The following is a 20488-nucleotide window of genomic DNA, read 5'->3' as shown; positions in this document are numbered from 1 at the left end:
GAGCCTTCTTCCTCTGTAGAGCCACTTAGGTGCGAGGTCAGTATTAACCGCAGCATCTGATGTCCGGCTACAGAGTCAACTCCAATCCCAGCCATTGCAAAAGGGTGTCAGCTGTATGTTACAGCTGACACCTGCTGAAGATGGTGCGGCCACAGAAATCCAGTCCTCGCCATTCTCGCTTGCTAATAGTACAGCGTGGTGCAGGAAGGGGTTGTACAGTATAAGAAAAACATGGCGGCTTTCTTATAAAAACAGCGCCACTCCTGTCCACACTTTAATGAAGCGGAGCTGCAATACCAGACACAACCAATGGACAGGTGTGGCGCTGTTTTTAAGGGCTATGAACAGACATGCAAATTGTTTCTTTATGCCTCCGTGGCCCATAATACATGGAGAACAACCACTGGTGTACAGCATAAATAAGGCTGGTCATGAACCAGGAGGCTCAGGATGAACAGTGGTAAAGGCCCCCAAATGAGAAATGGAGGGACATCAATCAACGTAAGACATTATAACCTAAAAGGACGAGTATACAGACCATGAAAGTCCTCAATAAGAAATCCTGCATCTACAACTACAATCTATGGGGGCGCCTGGAGGTGACATTTAACAGGTCAGATGTGAATTATTCTGTTCCTAAAATGTTTTAATCCCCAAATCTTTCACAATGCGACCAAGTGGCGGCATACACTGAATATACAGCTGGAAAGCAGGAGATGCGATACGTATGGCACACCGCTCATCACATGTATGGATCATGTGGTCTGAATATCTCCCAGATTCCAAGACGTTTTCTCCGCATTACTGTGTTTAATAAGCGGCACCACGTGACTGGGGAGAAGTTCACATCATGTGATGTGGCACAAAGTAAAGTCTTGTTAGAGAAGCGGTGTTACCATGTAATCAAAGGGCGAACAGATTACAAGAACACAAATCTCCAGTCAACGACTTCACACCATAAATGAAAACTCTGACTATACATGATCTCTAATGTTACATTGCAGCAGCTCTATACTCCCTGTAGTCACGGTTACAGCCTGGTTTCTACATTGCAGCAGCTCTATACTCCCTGTAGTCACGGTTACAGCCTGGTTTCTACATTGTAGCAGCTCTATACGCCCTGTAGTCAGGGTTACAGCCTGGTTTCTACATTGTAGCAGCTCTACACGCCCTGTAGTCACGGTTACAGCCTGGTTTCTACATTGTAGCAGCTCTATACTCCCTGTAGTCACGGTTACAGCCTGGTTTCTACATTGTAGCAGCTCTGTACTCCCTGTAGTCACGGTTAGTCTGGTTTCTACATTGTAGCAGCTCTATACTCCCTGTAGTCACGGTTACAGCCTGGTTTCTACATTGTAGCAGCTCTATACGCCCTGTAGTCAGGGTTACAGCCTGGTTTCTACATTGTAGCAGCTCTACACGCCCTGTAGTCACGGTTACAGCCTGGTTTCTACATTGTAGCAGCTCTATACTCCCTGTAGTCACGGTTACAGCCTGGTTTCTACATTGTAGCAGCTCTGTACTCCCTGTAGTCACGGTTACAGTCTGGTTTCTACATTGTAGCAGCTCTATACGCCCTGTAGTCACGGTTACAGTCTGGTTTCTACATTGTAGCAGCTCTGTACTCCCTGTAGTCACGGTTACAGCCTGGTTTCTACATTGTAGCAGCTCTATACTCCCTGTAGTCACGGTTACAGCCTGGTTTCTACATTGTAGCAGCTCTGTACTCCCTGTAGTCACGGTTACAGTCTGGTTTCTACATTGTAGCAGCTCTATACTCCCTGTAGTCACGGTTAGTCTGGTTTCTACATTGTAGCAGCTCTATACTCCCTGTAGTCACGGTTACAGCCTGGTTTCTACATTGTAGCAGCTCTATACTCCCTGTAGTCACGGTTAGTCTGGTTTCTACATTGTAGCAGCTCTATACTCCCTGTAGTCACGGTTACAGCCTGGTTTCTACATTGTAGCAGCTCTATACTCCCTGTAGTCACGGTTAGTCTGGTTTCTACATTGTAGCAGCTCTATACGCCCTGTAGTCACGGTTACAGTCTGGTTTCTACATTGTAGCAGCTCTATACTCCCTGTAGTCACGGTTAGTCTGGTTTCTACATTGCAGCAGCTCTATACTCCCTGTAGTCACGGTTACAGTCTGGTTTCTACATTGTAGCAGCTCTATACTCCCTGTAGTCACGGTTAGTCTGGTTTCTACATTGTAGCAGCTCTATACTCCCTGTAGTCACCGTTACAGCCTGGTTTCTACATTGTAGCAGCTCTACACGCCCTGTAGTCACGGTTACAGCCTGGTTTCTACATTGTAGCAGCTCTATACTTCCTGTAGTCACGGTTAGTCTGGTTTCTACATTGTAGCAGCTCTATACTCCCTGTAGTCACGGTTACAGCCTGGTTTCTACATTGTAGCAGCTCTATACTCCCTGTAGTCACGGTTAGTCTGGTTTCTACATTGTAGCAGCTCTATACGCCCTGTAGTCACGGTTACAGTCTGGTTTCTACATTGTAGCAGCTCTATACTCCCTGTAGTCACGGTTAGTCTGGTTTCTACATTGCAGCAGCTCTATACTCCCTGTAGTCACGGTTACAGTCTGGTTTCTACATTGTAGCAGCTCTATACTTCCTGTAGTCACGGTTAGTCTGGTTTCTACATTGTAGCAGCTCTATACTCCCTGTAGTCACGGTTACAGCCTGGTTTCTACATTGTAGCAGCACTATACTCCCTGTAGTCACGGTTAGTCTGGTTTCTACATTGTAGCAGCTCTATACGCCCTGTAGTCACGGTTACAGCCTGGTTTCTACATTGTAGCAGCTCTATACTCCCTGTAGTCACGGTTACAGCCTGGTTTCTACATTGTAGCAGCTCTATACTCCCTGTAGTCACGGTTAGTCTGGTTTCTACATTGCAGCAGCTCTATACGCCCTGTAGTCACGGTTACAGTCTGGTTTCTACATTGTAGCAGCTCTGTACTCCCTGTAGTCACGGTTAGTCTGGTTTCTACATTGCAGCAGCTCTATACTCCCTGTAGTCACGGTTACAGTCTGGTTTCTACATTGTAGCAGCTCTATACTCCCTGTAGTCACGGTTACAGTCTGGTTTCTACATTGTAGCAGCTCTATACGCCCTGTAGTCACAGTTACAGTCTGGTTTCTACATTGTAGCAGCTCTATACTCCCTGTAGTCACGGTTACAGCCTGGTTTCTACATTGCAGCAGCTCTATACGCCCTGTAGTCACGGTTACAGTCTGGTTTCTACATTGTAGCAGCTCTATACTCCCTGTAGTCACGGTTACAGCCTGGTTTCTACATTGTAGCAGCTCTATACGCCCTGTAGTCACGGTTACAGTCTGGTTTCTACATTGTAGCAGCTCTATACTCCCTGTAGTCACGGTTACAGCCTGGTTTCTACATTGTAGCAGCTCTATACGCCCTGTAGTCACGGTTACAGTCTGGTTTCTACATTGTAGCAGCTCTATACTCCCTGTAGTCACGGTTAGTCTGGTTTCTACATTGTAGCAGCTCTATACTCCCTGTAGTCACGGTTACAGCCTGGTTTCTACATTGTAGCAGCTCTATACTCCCTGTAGTCACGGTTAGTCTGGTTTCTACATTGTAGCAGCTCTATACTCCCTGTAGTCACGGTTACAGCCTGGTTTCTACATTGTAGCAGCTCTATACTCCCTGTAGTCACGGTTAGTCTGGTTTCTACATTGTAGCAGCTCTATACGCCCTGTAGTCACGGTTACAGTCTGGTTTCTACATTGTAGCAGCTCTATACGCCCTGTAGTCACGGTTACAGCCTGGTTTCTACATTGCAGCAGCTCTGTACTCCCTGTAGTCACGGTTACAGTCTGGTTTCTACATTGTAGCAGCTCTATACTCCCTGTAGTCACGGTTAGTCTGGTTTCTACATTGCAGCAGCTCTATACTCCCTGTAGTCACGGTTACAGTCTGGTTTCTACATTGTAGCAGCTCTATACTCCCTGTAGTCACGGTTAGTCTGGTTTCTACATTGTAGCAGCTCTATACTCCCTGTAGTCACCGTTACAGCCTGGTTTCTACATTGTAGCAGCTCTACACGCCCTGTAGTCACGGTTACAGCCTGGTTTCTACATTGTAGCAGCTCTATACTTCCTGTAGTCACGGTTAGTCTGGTTTCTACATTGTAGCAGCTCTATACTCCCTGTAGTCACGGTTACAGCCTGGTTTCTACATTGTAGCAGCTCTATACTCCCTGTAGTCACGGTTAGTCTGGTTTCTACATTGTAGCAGCTCTATACGCCCTGTAGTCACGGTTACAGTCTGGTTTCTACATTGTAGCAGCTCTATACTCCCTGTAGTCACGGTTAGTCTGGTTTCTACATTGCAGCAGCTCTATACTCCCTGTAGTCACGGTTACAGTCTGGTTTCTACATTGTAGCAGCTCTATACTTCCTGTAGTCACGGTTAGTCTGGTTTCTACATTGTAGCAGCTCTATACTCCCTGTAGTCACGGTTACAGCCTGGTTTCTACATTGTAGCAGCACTATACTCCCTGTAGTCACGGTTAGTCTGGTTTCTACATTGTAGCAGCTCTATACGCCCTGTAGTCACGGTTACAGCCTGGTTTCTACATTGTAGCAGCTCTATACTCCCTGTAGTCACGGTTACAGCCTGGTTTCTACATTGTAGCAGCTCTATACTCCCTGTAGTCACGGTTAGTCTGGTTTCTACATTGCAGCAGCTCTATACGCCCTGTAGTCACGGTTACAGTCTGGTTTCTACATTGTAGCAGCTCTGTACTCCCTGTAGTCACGGTTAGTCTGGTTTCTACATTGCAGCAGCTCTATACTCCCTGTAGTCACGGTTACAGTCTGGTTTCTACATTGTAGCAGCTCTATACTCCCTGTAGTCACGGTTACAGTCTGGTTTCTACATTGTAGCAGCTCTATACGCCCTGTAGTCACAGTTACAGTCTGGTTTCTACATTGTAGCAGCTCTATACTCCCTGTAGTCACGGTTACAGCCTGGTTTCTACATTGCAGCAGCTCTATACGCCCTGTAGTCACGGTTACAGTCTGGTTTCTACATTGTAGCAGCTCTATACTCCCTGTAGTCACGGTTACAGCCTGGTTTCTACATTGTAGCAGCTCTATACGCCCTGTAGTCACGGTTACAGTCTGGTTTCTACATTGTAGCAGCTCTATACTCCCTGTAGTCACGGTTACAGCCTGGTTTCTACATTGTAGCAGCTCTATACGCCCTGTAGTCACGGTTACAGTCTGGTTTCTACATTGTAGCAGCTCTATACTCCCTGTAGTCACGGTTACAGTCTGGTTTCTACATTGTAGCAGCTCTATACGCCCTGTAGTCACGGTTACAGTCTGGTTTCTACATTGTAGCAGCTCTATACTCCCTGTAGTCACGGTTACAGCCTGGTTTCTACATTGCAGCAGCTCTATACTCCCTGTAGTCACGGTTACAGCCTGGTTTCTACATTGTAGCAGCTCTGTACTCCCCGTAGTCACGGTTACAGTCTGGTTTCTACATTGTAGCAGCTCTACACTCCCTGTAGTCACGGTTACAGCCTGGTTTCTACATTGTAGCAGCTCTATACGCCCTGTAGTCACGGTTAACGCCTGGTTTCTACATTGCAGCAGCTCTATACTCCCTGTAGTCACGGTTACAGTCTGGTTTCTACATTGTAGCAGCTCTATACTCCCTGTAGTCACGGTTACAGCCTGGTTTCTACATTGTAGCAGCTCTGTACTCCCTGTAGTCACGGTTAGTCTGGTTTCTACATTGCAGCAGCTCTATACTCCCTGTAGTCACGGTTACAGTCTGGTTTCTACATTGTAGCAGCTCTATACGCCCTGTAGTCACGGTTACAGCCTGGTTTCTACATTGTAGCAGCTCTATACTCCCTGTAGTCACGGTTACAGCCTGGTTTCTACATTGTAGCAGCTCTATACTCCCTGTAGTCACGGTTACAGTCTGGTTTCTACATTGTAGCAGCTCTATACTCCCTGTAGTCACGGTTACAGCCTGGTTTCTACATTGCAGCAGCTCTATACTCCCTGTAGTCACGGTTACAGTCTGGTTTCTACATTGTAGCAGCTCTATACTCCCTTTAACATATCATACGCTAGTCTTAGTCGGAAGCCCGCAGGAGTAAGATGTAACAAAATTATTAAAAGGCCATGCTTCTTAGTAAATTCGTCACATCTTGTGCTGTGCGCCAGAAAGTGAAATATACGGCAGCTGCAAACTGAATTTTCAGTGGATAAGACCTACTAAAAAAACAAAAAAAATTCAAATGTCACGAGTGGCAGAAAACAAAAAGTTACTAATTATACCCCCTCCCCCAATATCTTCTACTAACACCAGAGGGCTGCAGTCCCTCACATGCTGTGTGCAGTCCTTGTACCTGGACCTTGTACTGCGGAGCACTCTCATATCTCATCAATAGCGAATGGGATAAAGTGGTTGTGCTGCTTCTCTCTTATATTACATTCCATGCCATTGTAAATAACAAAAAAAAGGGTCAGCGCGACAAACTTTTTTTTTTTTTATGTTGCAGGTACCCCAGCGTTGGTCAGGGGTACAATGCTGGAACGCAAAACAGCTGGGGTACTGCTGTGATCGTCATGTAATACGAGGACCCGACTGCAGCATCTCTGGTCCTGACCCAGCCCTCGCTCTATGACCTCAATATTCTCTTACAGCACATTAACCTCTTCACGCGCTGCGCCGCAACTGTACGTCCTGCAGAGGGACAGTGTCCGGGAACCGGGAGGTCTGCTGTCCCCGACAGCTGACACTCCAGTCTTGCCGGTCAGCGGACCATCGCCGCTGATTTAGGCAATTAACCCCATAAATGCGGCAACAGATTGTGTTTGCCGCATTTAAGGGGTTTGAAGTATATCGGAAGCCCCCATGAAGTGATTGTGGGGGCTGCCGATGCTTGTCGTAGCAATCGGAGGCCAGATAATGGCCTCCGGGGGGTTGCCATGTACGGAAGACTCGGAGGAGCAGCCTTGCAGTAGCAGCCTCCGGCCGGTCCTCCGAGGCTTCCTGTCAGTGTGACTGTCACGTCACAATGACAGTTAGAACACATTACACTACGTGTGTAGTGTAATGTACTCCAGCAGCGATCAGAGCTGCAAGTCTGAGTGTCCCCTAGTGGGACAAGTGAAAAAAGTAATAAAAAAAAAAAAAAGTGTAAAAATAAAAAGTTATAAGTGATATAAACAAAAAATGTTTTTTTTCCTATAATAAGTTTTTCATTATAGGAAAACCCCAACTATAAAGTTATTTTTCCCGCACGATGAACACCCCAAAAAATAAAAAAAACAATAAAAAAAAAAACACCAGAATTTTTTGGTCACCACCCCTCCCAAAATAGAGAATAAAAAGTGATCAAAAAGTGGCATGTACCAGAAAATACCGATAAAAACTACAACCCGTCCCGCAAAAAACAAGCCCTTGCACCGCTTTTTTCAGTAAGAAATAAAAAAAAGTTACGGCTCTCAGAATACGGTGACACAGAAAATAAATTTTATATAAAAAAAAAGTGATTTTATTGCGCAAACGCTGCAAAACATAAAAAGCCCTATATACATCTGGTATCGCCGTAATCGTACCGACCCGCAGAATAAAGTAAAATTGTTATTTATAGCCCACTGTGAACGCCGCAAAAAATAAACTAAAAAACATTGTCAGAATTGCTTGTTTTTGGTCACCCGGCTTGCAAAAAAAAACTTTTAATAAAAAGTGATCAAAAAAAATAAAAAATCATGTACCCCAAAATGGTACCAATGAAAACTACAGATTGTCCCGCAACAAATAAGCCGTCACGCAGCTCCGGGGGTGAAAAAATAAAAAAAGTTCTGGCTCCCAGGAATATGGCGATGCAAAATGTGCAGTGTTCTAAAAGCGGATAAGATCGGGCGCCATTTATAAGTGCGACACCGGCCACATATCTGCGGATTATTTATTAACCCCATGATTATACCCTCTTATTATACCCTGATGTACTCTGCCCAGCCTACATGTGCCCCCACATTATACACCGAAATACCAGCAAAACCCCAAACAGAAAAACTACCAAGCAAAATTGTCACTCCAAAAGCAAAATGGCGCTCCCTCCCTTCTGAGCCCTGCAGCGTCCCCAAACAGCAGTTTGCGCCCACATATATGGCATCGCCATACCCGGGGGAACCCGCTTAATGCTTTATGAGGTATTTGTCTTCAGTGGCACAAACTGGGCACAACATATTATGCACTAAAATGGCGCATCAGTGGAAAATTGCAATATTCACACCATCCGCTGCGCATTAACCCCTTTGCGCACTATGACTTAATAGCACGTCATGATGCGGGGGTTGATGTATCGAGCGGGTGTCAGCTGTGTACTACAGCTGACACCCGGGACTAACGGACAGGAACAGCGATCGCGCTGTTACAGAAGCCTGTAAGAATAACAATATACTGCAATACATTAGTATCCAATGATCGCTGGATCAAAACTCCAAAAAGTGGGATCAGATTTTTTTCCTATATCTGCCCGCAAATAATTTTATTTTTCAGTTTCACAGCACATTTTATGCCACTTTAATTTCTAGTCTAAGAGAAGAGCCCCCACCCTCCCTCTCCTCCACCCATATTCCCTGGTGTGTATTGATTGCCATCTCCAGTGGTGGTCTATGGGCACCCTCGTGACCTCATCAAGCTTCCCTACAGACCAGACATTTGTGCAAGGAGTGAAAATCGTGCTATGATTTGACCGCGACGCATTAATAGACCCGATGGGATATTGATCATTAGTCACATCGATCGTTCGTGCATGAAAAACACATGGTCCTCGATTGTGTGGCATGTAAATGGATGTATTTACCTGTCCTAGTCCGCCCCTCCTCAAAAAGGCTGATAACAGGGAGCAATAGACTGAGTTCTACTATGCAGAAAAACCAGATCAGACAGGTCTGCAGGTTTGGTGACCTTTGTATCCCGTCCAGCCTTTAGACACGACTCCACCAGAAAAACGTGTCCGGGGAATGTGCGGACTCAGCACGGGAACGTAGGAGAAAAACTAAGCACTTATGTCAGGTTTGATGTAACTTTATGGCGGCTCCTCCCTCAGGCGGCAGTAAGATAAGGGCGATCCCCCAGTCCAGTGAACAGACCCTAACATGTTATTTATACCACATAGCGAACGACATGAAATAAAAAACAAGAAACAGCGACGACATTCATGTTTTGTTGTTTTTTTTCATTCTTGAGCTCCAAAAAAAACGAAATAATAAAAAGTAATAATTTCCTGAGCGGTCCGGGCTCCTGGCACGTCGCATCGGCTGAGCTCTACTTTTCCAAGCTCAAACAATGCCAATGATGCAGAACACGAGCGCGGAGGAAATACCGGCGCTCAACCGCATGCGAGAGCCAAAATACAGCAAAGGGATGAAGTCAACAAAGTGCTCGCAAAATAATGCGCCGCCCCATATACACAAGCAAAAACTCCAGTAATCCAGCATCAGCGACGCCGAATAGGTGACAGATTATTAAATATTCTAGATTATCGGACTATAAAGAGACAGTCCAGAAAACTCACTTGTAAGGTCAGAGAATCTTCAGGAGGAAAGCGTTGTATGGGCGCACAGCCTGAAAACGCAGGCGGGCAGCGGCAGCTGGCTGTACCCGCAATCACGGGCCATGATTCCAGGCCCGGCCAGGAGGATGGGGCCTCACTCGCCGACTCACAAAACTGGATGGGGGGGGGGGGGGTTGGTGGACCCCCGTCCGGGAGATAGGTGCACGTTATCAGACATTTATGAGGTATCCTATAAATCTATGACGGAAAGACCCTTCAAAATTCCAGATTACACGACTAGCAGAGGATTAAAGGAATTAATGGAATGCCTTTAGTTCGGCATTTGATAATCCCTAACAGGGGGGTCTATGATCCCGCGCCTCGCTACAGGGGGGTCTATGATCCCGCGCCTCGCTACAGGGGGGTCTATGATCCCGCGCCTCGCTACAGGGGGGTCTATGATCCCGCGCCTCGCTACAGGGGGGTCTATGATCCCGCGCCTCGCTACAGGGGGGTCTATGATCCCGCGCCTCGCTACAGGGGGGTCTATGATCCCGCGCCTCGCTACAGGGGGGTCTATGATCCCGCGCCTCGCTACAGGGGGGTCTATGATCCCGCGCCTCACTACAGGGGGGTCTATGATCCCGCGCCTCACTACAGGGGGGTCTATGATCCCGCGCCTCACTACAGGGGGGTCTATGATCCCGCGCCTCACTACAGGGGGGTCTATGATCCCGCGCCTCACTACAAGGGGGTCTATGATCCCGCGCCTCACTACAAGGGGGTCTATGATCCCGCGCCTCACTACAAGGGGGTCTATGATCCCGCGCCTCACTACAAGGGGGTCTATGATCCCGCGCCTCACTACAAGGGGGTCTATGATCCCGCGCCTCACTACAAGGGGGTCTATGATCCCGCGCCTCACTACAAGGGGGTCTATGATCCCGCGCCTCACTACAAGGGGGTCTATGATCCCGCGCCTCACTACAAGGGGGTCTATGATCCCGCGCCTCACTACAAGGGGGTCTATGATCCCGCGCCTCACTACAAGGGGGTCTATGATCCCGCGCCTCACTACAAGGGGGTCTATGATCCCGCGCCTCACTACAAGGGGGTCTATGATCCCGCGCCTCACTACAAGGGGGTCTATGATCCCGCGCCTCACTACAAGGGGGTCTATGATCCCGCGCCTCACTACAAGGGGGTCTATGATCCCGCGCCTCACTACAAGGGGGTCTATGATCCCGCGCCTCACTACAAGGGGGTCTATGATCCCGCGCCTCACTACAAGGGGGTCTATGATCCCGCGCCTCACTACAAGGGGGTCTATGATCCCGCGCCTCACTACAAGGGGGTCTATGATCCCGCGCCTCACTACAAGGGGGTCTATGATCCCGCGCCTCACTACAAGGGGGTCTATGATCCCGCGCCTCACTACAAGGGGGTCTATGATCCCGCGCCTCACTACAAGGGGGTCTATGATCCCGCGCCTCACTACAAGGGGGTCTATGATCCCGCGCCTCACTACAAGGGGGTCTATGATCCCGCGCCTCACTACAAGGGGGTCTATGATCCCGCGCCTCACTACAAGGGGGTCTATGATCCCGCGCCTCACTACAAGGGGGTCTATGATCCCGCGCCTCACTACAAGGGGGTCTATGATCCCGCGCCTCACTACAAGGGGGTCTATGATCCCGCGCCTCACTACAAGGGGGTCTATGATCCCGCGCCTCACTACAAGGGGGTCTATGATCCCGCGCCTCACTACAAGGGGGTCTATGATCCCGCGCCTCACTACAAGGGGGTCTATGATCCCGCGCCTCACTACAAGGGGGTCTATGATCCCGCGCCTCACTACAAGGGGGTCTATGATCCCGCGCCTCACTACAAGGGGGTCTATGATCCCGCGCCTCACTACAAGGGGGTCTATGATCCCGCGCCTCACTACAAGGGGGTCTATGATCCCGCGCCTCACTACAAGGGGGTCTATGATCCCGCGCCTCACTACAAGGGGGTCTATGATCCCGCGCCTCACTACAAGGGGGTCTATGATCCCGCGCCTCACTACAAGGGGGTCTATGATCCCGCGCCTCACTACAAGGGGGTCTATGATCCCGCGCCTCACTACAAGGGGGTCTATGATCCCGCGCCTCACTACAAGGGGGTCTATGATCCCGCGCCTCACTACAAGGGGGTCTATGATCCCGCGCCTCACTACAAGGGGGTCTATGATCCCGCGCCTCACTACAAGGGGGTCTATGATCCCGCGCCTCACTACAAGGGGGTCTATGATCCCGCGCCTCACTACAAGGGGGTCTATGATCCCGCGCCTCACTACAAGGGGGTCTATGATCCCGCGCCTCACTACAACGTGTTCTGTGGAGTGACGCTTCTCTGTGTGACGTGTTCTGTGGAGTGACGCTTCTCTAGGAGACGTGTTCTGTGGAGTGACGCTTCTCTATATGACGTGTTCTGTGGAGTGACGCTTCTCTATATGACGTGTTCTGTGGAGTGACGCTTCTCTAGGAGACGTGTTCTGTGGAGTGACGCTTCTCTAGGAGACGTGTTCTGTGGAGTGACGCTTCTCTAGGAGACGTGTTCTGTGGAGTGACGCTTCTCTAGGAGACGTGTTCTGTGGAGTGACGCTTCTCTAGGAGACGTGTTCTGTGGAGTGACGCTTCTCTAGGAGACGTGTTCTGTGGAGTGACGCTTCTCTAGGAGACGTGTTCTGTGGAGTGACGCTTCTCTAGGAGACGTGTTCTGTGGAGTGACGCTTCTCTAGGAGACGTGTTCTGTGGAGTGACGCTTCTCTAGGAGACGTGTTCTGTGGAGTGACGCTTCTCTAGGAGACGTGTTCTGTGGAGTGACGCTTCTCTAGGAGACGTGTTCTGTGGAGTGACGCTTCTCTAGGAGACGTGTTCTGTGGAGTGACGCTTCTCTAGGAGACGTGTTCTGTGGAGTGACGCTTCTCTAGGAGACGTGTTCTGTGGAGTGACGCTTCTCTAGGAGACGTGTTCTGTGGAGTGACGCTTCTCTAGGAGACGTGTTCTGTGGAGTGACGCTTCTCTAGGAGACGTGTTCTGTGGAGTGACGCTTCTCTAGGAGACGTGTTCTGTGGAGTGACGCTTCTCTAGGAGACGTGTTCTGTGGAGTGACGCTTCTCTAGGAGACGTGTTCTGTGGAGTGACGCTTCTCTAGGAGACGTGTTCTGTGGAGTGACGCTTCTCTAGGAGACGTGTTCTGTGGAGTGACGCTTCTCTAGGAGACGTGTTCTGTGGAGTGACGCTTCTCTAGGAGACGTGTTCTGTGGAGTGACGCTTCTCTAGGAGACGTGTTCTGTGGAGTGACGCTTCTCTAGGAGACGTGTTCTGTGGAGTGACGCTTCTCTAGGAGACGTGTTCTGTGGAGTGACGCTTCTCTAGGAGACGTGTTCTGTGGAGTGACGCTTCTCTAGGAGACGTGTTCTGTGGAGTGACGCTTCTCTAGGAGACGTGTTCTGTGGAGTGACGCTTCTCTAGGAGACGTGTTCTGTGGAGTGACGCTTCTCTAGGAGACGTGTTCTGTGGAGTGACGCTTCTCTAGGAGACGTGTTCTGTGGAGTGACGCTTCTCTAGGAGACGTGTTCTGTGGAGTGACGCTTCTCTAGGAGACGTGTTCTGTGGAGTGACGCTTCTCTAGGAGACGTGTTCTGTGGAGTGACGCTTCTCTAGGAGACGTGTTCTGTGGAGTGACGCTTCTCTAGGAGACGTGTTCTGTGGAGTGACGCTTCTCTAGGAGACGTGTTCTGTGGAGTGACGCTTCTCTAGGAGACGTGTTCTGTGGAGTGACGCTTCTCTAGGAGACGTGTTCTGTGGAGTGACGCTTCTCTAGGAGACGTGTTCTGTGGAGTGACGCTTCTCTAGGAGACGTGTTCTGTGGAGTGACGCTTCTCTAGGAGACGTGTTCTGTGGAGTGACGCTTCTCTAGGAGACGTGTTCTGTGGAGTGACGCTTCTCTAGGAGACGTGTTCTGTGGAGTGACGCTTCTCTAGGAGACGTGTTCTGTGGAGTGACGCTTCTCTAGGAGACGTGTTCTGTGGAGTGACGCTTCTCTAGGAGACGTGTTCTGTGGAGTGACGCTTCTCTAGGAGACGTGTTCTGTGGAGTGACGCTTCTCTAGGAGACGTGTTCTGTGGAGTGACGCTTCTCTAGGAGACGTGTTCTGTGGAGTGACGCTTCTCTAGGAGACGTGTTCTGTGGAGTGACGCTTCTCTAGGAGACGTGTTCTGTGGAGTGACGCTTCTCTAGGAGACGTGTTCTGTGGAGTGACGCTTCTCTAGGAGACGTGTTCTGTGGAGTGACGCTTCTCTAGGAGACGTGTTCTGTGGAGTGACGCTTCTCTAGGAGACGTGTTCTGTGGAGTGACGCTTCTCTAGGAGACGTGTTCTGTGGAGTGACGCTTCTCTAGGAGACGTGTTCTGTGGAGTGACGCTTCTCTAGGAGACGTGTTCTGTGGAGTGACGCTTCTCTAGGAGACGTGTTCTGTGGAGTGACGCTTCTCTAGGAGACGTGTTCTGTGGAGTGACGCTTCTCTAGGAGACGTGTTCTGTGGAGTGACGCTTCTCTAGGAGACGTGTTCTGTGGAGTGACGCTTCTCTAGGAGACGTGTTCTGTGGAGTGACGCTTCTCTAGGAGACGTGTTCTGTGGAGTGACGCTTCTCTAGGAGACGTGTTCTGTGGAGTGACGCTTCTCTAGGAGACGTGTTCTGTGGAGTGACGCTTCTCTAGGAGACGTGTTCTGTGGAGTGACGCTTCTCTAGGAGACGTGTTCTGTGGAGTGACGCTTCTCTAGGAGACGTGTTCTGTGGAGTGACGCTTCTCTAGGAGACGTGTTCTGTGGAGTGACGCTTCTCTAGGAGACGTGTTCTGTGGAGTGACGCTTCTCTATGTGACGTGTTCTGTGGAGTGACGCTTCTCTATGTGACGTGTTCTGTGGAGTGACGCTTCTCTATGTGACGTGTTCTGTGGAGTGACGCTTCTCTATGTGACGTGTTCTGTGGAGTGACGCTTCTCTATGTGACGTGTTCTGTGGAGTGACGCTTCTCTATGTGACGTGTTCTGTGGAGTGAAGCTTCTCTATGTGACGTGTTCTGTGGAGTGACGCTTCTCTATGTGACGTGTTCTGTGGAGTGACGCTTCTCTATGTGACGTGTTCTGTGGAGTAACGCTTCTCTATGTGACGTGTTCTGTGGAGTGACGCTTCTCTATGTGACGTGTTCTGTGGAGTGACGCTTCTCTAGGAGACGTGTTCTGTGGAGTGACGCTTCTCTATGTGACGTGTTCTGTGGAGTGACGCTTCTCTAGGAGACGTGTTCTGTGGAGTGACGCTTCTCTAGGAGACGTGTTCTGTGGAGTGACGCTTCTCTAGGAGACGTGTTCTGTGGAGTGACGCTTCTCTAGGAGACGTGTTCTGTGGAGTGACGCTTCTCTAGGAGACGTGTTCTGTGGAGTGACGCTTCTCTATGTGACGTGTTCTGTGGAGTGACGCTTCTCTATGTGACGTGTTCTGTGGAGTGACGCTTCTCTATGTGACGTGTTCTGTGGAGTGACGCTTCTCTATGTGACGTGTTCTGTGCAGTGACGCTTCTCTATGTGACGTGTTCTTTTGAGTGACGCTTCTCTATATGACGTGTTCTGTGGAGTGACGCTTCTCTATGTGGCGTGTTCTGCGGAGTGACGCTTCTCTATGTGACGTGTTCTGCGGAGTGACGCTTCTCTATGTGACGTGTTCTGTGGAGTGACGCTTCTCTATATGACGTGTTCTGTAGAGTGACGCTTCTCTATATGGCGTGTTCTGTGGAGTGACGCTTCTCTATATGACGTGTTCTGCGGAGTGACGCTTCTCTATGTGACGTGTTCTGTGGAGTGACGCTTCTCTATGTGACGTGTTCTGTGGAGTGACGCTTCTCTATGTGACGCTTCTCTATGTGGCGTGTTCTGTGGTGTGACGCTTCTCTATGACTGTTCTGTGAAGTGACGCTTCTCTATGACGTGTTCTGTGGAGTGACGCTTCTCTATGTGACGTGTTCTGTGGAGTGACGCTTCTCTATGTGACGTGTTCTGTGGAGTGACGTGTTCTGTGGAGTGACGGTTCTCTATGTGGCGTGTTCTGTGGAGTGACGCTTCTCTATGTGACGTGTTCTGTGGAGTGACGCTTCTCTATGTGACGTGTTCTGTGAAGTGACGCTTCTCTAGGAGACGTGTTCTGTGGAGTGACGCTTCTCTAGGAGACGTGTTCTGTGGAGTGACGCTTCTCTAGGAGACGTGTTCTGTGGAGTGACGCTTCTCTAGGAGACGTGTTCTGTGGAGTGACGCTTCTCTAGGAGACGTGTTCTGTGGAGTGACGCTTCTCTAGGAGACGTGTTCTGTGGAGTGACGCTTCTCTAGGAGACGTGTTCTGTGGAGTGACGCTTCTCTATGTGACGTGTTCTGTGGAGTGACGCTTCTCTATGTGACGTGTTCTGTGGAGTGACGCTTCTCTATGTGACGTGTTCTGTGGAGTGACGCTTCTCTATGTGACGTGTTCTGTGGAGTGACGCTTCTCTATGTGACGTGTTCTGTGGAGTGACGCTTCTCTATGTGACGTGTTCTGTGGAGTGAAGCTTCTCTATGTGACGTGTTCTGTGGAGTGACGCTTCTCTATGTGACGTGTTCTGTGGAGTGACGCTTCTCTATGTGACGTGTTCTGTGGAGTGACGCTTCTCTATGTGACGTGTTCTGTGGAGTGACGCTTCTCTATGTGACGTGTTCTGTGGAGTGACGCTTCTCTATGTGACGTGTTCTGTGGAGTGACGCTTCTCTATGTGACGTGTTCTGTGGAGTGACGCTTCTCTATGTGACGTGTTCTGTGGAGTGACGTGTTCTGTGGAGTGACGGTTCTCTATGTGGCGTGTTCTGTGGAGTGACGCTTCTCTATGTGACGTGTTCTGTGGAGTGACGCTTCTCTATGTGACGTGTTCTGTGAAGTGACGCTTCTCTATGTGACGTGTTCTGTGGAGTGACGCTTCTCTATGTGACGTGTTCTGTGGAGTGACGCTTCTCTATGATGTGTTCTGTGGAGTGACGCTTCTCTATGTGACGCGTTCTGTGGAGTGACGCTTCTCTATGTGACGCGTTCTGTGAAGTGACGCTTCTCTATGTGACGCGTTTTGTGGAGTGACGCTTCTCTATGTGACGCGTTATGTGGAGTGACGCTTCTCTATATGACGTGCTCTGTGGAGTGACGCTTCTCTATATGGCGTGTTCTGTGGAGTGACGCTTCTCTCTGTGACGTGTTCTGTGAGTGACGCTTCTCTATATGACGTGTTCTGTGGAGTGACGCTTCTCTATGTGACGTGTTCTGTGAGTGACGCTTCTCTATGTGACGTGTTCTGTGGAGTGACGCTTCTCTATGTGACGTGTTCTGTGGAGTGACGCTTCTCTATGTGACGTGTTCTGTGGAGTGACGCTTCTCTATGTGGCGTGTTCTGTGGAGTGACGCTTCTCTATGTGACGTGTTCTGTGGAGTGACGCTTCTCTATGTGACGTGTTCTGTGGAGTGACGCTTCTCTATGTGACGTGTTCTGTGGAGTGACGCTTCTCTATGTGACGCTTCTCTATGTGACGTGTTCTGTGGAGTGACGCTTCTCTATGTGACGTGTTCTGTGGAGTGACGCTTCTTTATGTGACGTGTTCTGTGGAGTGACGCTTCTCTATGTGACGTGTTCTGTGGAGTGACGCTTCTCTATGTGACGTGTTCTGTGGAGTGACGTGTTCTGTGGAGTGACGTGTTCTGTGGAGTGACGCTTCTCTGTGTGACGTGTTCTGTGGAGTGACGGTTCTCTATGTGACGTGTTCTGTGGAGTGACGCTTTTCTATGTGACGTGTTCTGTGGAGTGACGCTTCTCTATGTGACGTGTTCTGTGGAGTGACGCTTCTCTATGTGACGTGTTCTGTGGAGTGACGCTTCTCTATGTGACGTGTTCTGTGAAGTGACGCTTCTCTATGACGTGTTCTGTGGAGTGACGCTTCTCTATGACGTGTTCTGTGGAGTGACGCTTCTCTATGTGACGCGTTCTGTGGAGTGACGCTTCTCTATATGGCGCGTTCTGTGGAGTGACGCTTCTCTATATGGCGCGTTCTGTGGAGTGACGCTTCTCTATGACGTGTTCTGTGGAGTGACGCTTCTCTATGTGACGTGTTCTGTGGAGTGACGCTTCTCTATGTGACGTGTTCTGTGGAGTGACGCTTCTCTATGTGACGTGTTCTGTGGAGTGACGCTTCTCTATGTGACGTGTTCTGTGGAGTGACGCTTCTCTATGTGACGTGTTCTGTGGAGTGAAGCTTCTCTATGTGACGTGTTCTGTGGAGTGACGCTTCTCTATGTGACGTGTTCTGTGGAGTGACGCTTCTCTATGTGACGTGTTCTGTGGAGTGACGCTTCTCTATGTGACGTGTTCTGTGGAGTGACGCTTCTCTATGTGACGTGTTCTGTGGAGTGACGCTTCTCTAGGAGACGTGTTCTGTGGAGTGACGCTTCTCTATGTGACGTGTTCTGTGGAGTGACGCTTCTCTAGGAGACGTGTTCTGTGGAGTGACGCTTCTCTAGGAGACGTGTTCTGTGGAGTGACGCTTCTCTAGGAGACGTGTTCTGTGGAGTGACGCTTCTCTAGGAGACGTGTTCTGTGGAGTGACGCTTCTCTAGGAGACGTGTTCTGTGGAGTGACGCTTCTCTAGGAGACGTGTTCTGTGGAGTGACGCTTCTCTATGTGACGTGTTCTGTGGAGTGACGCTTCTCTATGTGACGTGTTCTGTGGAGTGACGCTTCTCTATGTGACGTGTTCTGTGGAGTGACGCTTCTCTATGTGACGTGTTCTGTGCAGTGACGCTTCTCTATGTGACGTGTTCTTTTGAGTGACGCTTCTCTATATGACGTGTTCTGTGGAGTGACGCTTCTCTATGTGGCGTGTTCTGCGGAGTGACGCTTCTCTATGTGACGTGTTCTGCGGAGTGACGCTTCTCTATGTGACGTGTTCTGTGGAGTGACGCTTCTCTATATGACGTGTTCTGTAGAGTGACGCTTCTCTATATGGCGTGTTCTGTGGAGTGACGCTTCTCTATATGACGTGTTCTGCGGAGTGACGCTTCTCTATGTGACGTGTTCTGCGGAGTGACGCTTCTCTATGTGACGTGTTCTGTGGAGTGACGCTTCTCTATGTGACGCTTCTCTATGTGGCGTGTTCTGTGGTGTGACGCTTCTCTATGACTGTTCTGTGAAGTGACGCTTCTCTATGACGTGTTCTGTGGAGTGACGCTTCTCTATGTGACGTGTTCTGTGGAGTGACGCTTCTCTATGTGACGTGTTCTGTGGAGTGACGTGTTCTGTGGAGTGACGGTTCTCTATGTGGCGTGTTCTGTGGAGTGACGCTTCTCTATGTGACGTGTTCTGTGGAGTGACGCTTCTCTATGTGACGTGTTCTGTGAAGTGACGCTTCTCTAGGAGACGTGTTCTGTGGAGTGACGCTTCTCTAGGAGACGTGTTCTGTGGAGTGACGCTTCTCTAGGAGACGTGTTCTGTGGAGTGACGCTTCTCTAGGAGACGTGTTCTGTGGAGTGACGCTTCTCTAGGAGACGTGTTCTGTGGAGTGACGCTTCTCTAGGAGACGTGTTCTGTGGAGTGACGCTTCTCTAGGAGACGTGTTCTGTGGAGTGACGCTTCTCTAGGAGACGTGTTCTGTGGAGTGACGCTTCTCTATGTGACGTGTTCTGTGGAGTGACGCTTCTCTATGTGACGTGTTCTGTGGAGTGACGCTTCTCTATGTGACGTGTTCTGTGGAGTGACGCTTCTCTATGTGACGTGTTCTGTGGAGTGACGCTTCTCTATGTGACGTGTTCTGTGGAGTGACGCTTCTCTATGTGACGTGTTCTGTGGAGTGAAGCTTCTCTATGTGACGTGTTCTGTGGAGTGACGCTTCTCTATGTGACGTGTTCTGTGGAGTGACGCTTCTCTATGTGACGTGTTCTGTGGAGTGACGCTTCTCTATGTGACGTGTTCTGTGGAGTGACGCTTCTCTATGTGACGTGTTCTGTGGAGTGACGCTTCTCTAGGAGACGTGTTCTGTGGAGTGACGCTTCTCTATGTGACGTGTTCTGTGGAGTGACGCTTCTCTAGGAGACGTGTTCTGTGGAGTGACGCTTCTCTAGGAGACGTGTTCTGTGGAGTGACGCTTCTCTAGGAGACGTGTTCTGTGGAGTGACGCTTCTCTAGGAGACGTGTTCTGTGGAGTGACGCTTCTCTAGGAGACGTGTTCTGTGGAGTGACGCTTCTCTATGTGACGTGTTCTGTGGAGTGACGCTTCTCTATATGACGTGTTCTGTGCAGTGACGCTTCTCTATGTGACGTGTTCTGTGGAGTGACGCTTCTCTATGTGACGTGTTCTGTGCAGTGACGCTTCTCTATGTGACGTGTTCTTTTGAGTGACGCTTCTCTATATGACGTGTTCTGTGGAGTGACGCTTCTCTATGTGGCGTGTTCTGCGGAGTGACGCTTCTCTATGTGACGTGTTCTGCGGAGTGACGCTTCTCTATGTGACGTGTTCTGTGGAGTGACGCTTCTCTATATGACGTGTTCTGTGGAGTGACGCTTCTCTATATGGCGTGTTCTGTGGAGTGACGCTTCTCTATATGACGTGTTCTGCGGAGTGACGCTTCTCTATGTGACGTGTTCTGTGGAGTGACGCTTCTCTATGTGACGTGTTCTGTGGAGTGACGCTTCTCTATGTGACGCTTCTCTATGTGGCGTGTTCTGTGGTGTGACGCTTCTCTATGACTGTTCTGTGAAGTGACGCTTCTCTATGACGTGTTCTGTGGAGTGACGCTTCTCTATGTGACGTG

General features: G+C 49.6%; 1 protein-coding gene across 1 annotated transcript in view; it reads right to left on the bottom strand.

The window, feature by feature from the left end:
• Positions 1-20488, bottom strand: part of UVRAG (UV radiation resistance associated) — a 103375-nt gene that overhangs the window by 77238 nt on the left and 5649 nt on the right. The gene's annotated exons all lie outside the window — the stretch shown is intronic.

The sequence above is a fragment of the Rhinoderma darwinii genome, chromosome 2 (genome assembly GCF_050947455.1).
Source record: "Rhinoderma darwinii isolate aRhiDar2 chromosome 2, aRhiDar2.hap1, whole genome shotgun sequence".
Classification (NCBI taxonomy): Eukaryota; Metazoa; Chordata; class Amphibia; order Anura; family Rhinodermatidae; genus Rhinoderma; species Rhinoderma darwinii.
The sequence above is the reverse complement of the archived record's forward strand: the minus strand, read 5'-3'. Positions and strand labels throughout refer to the sequence as shown.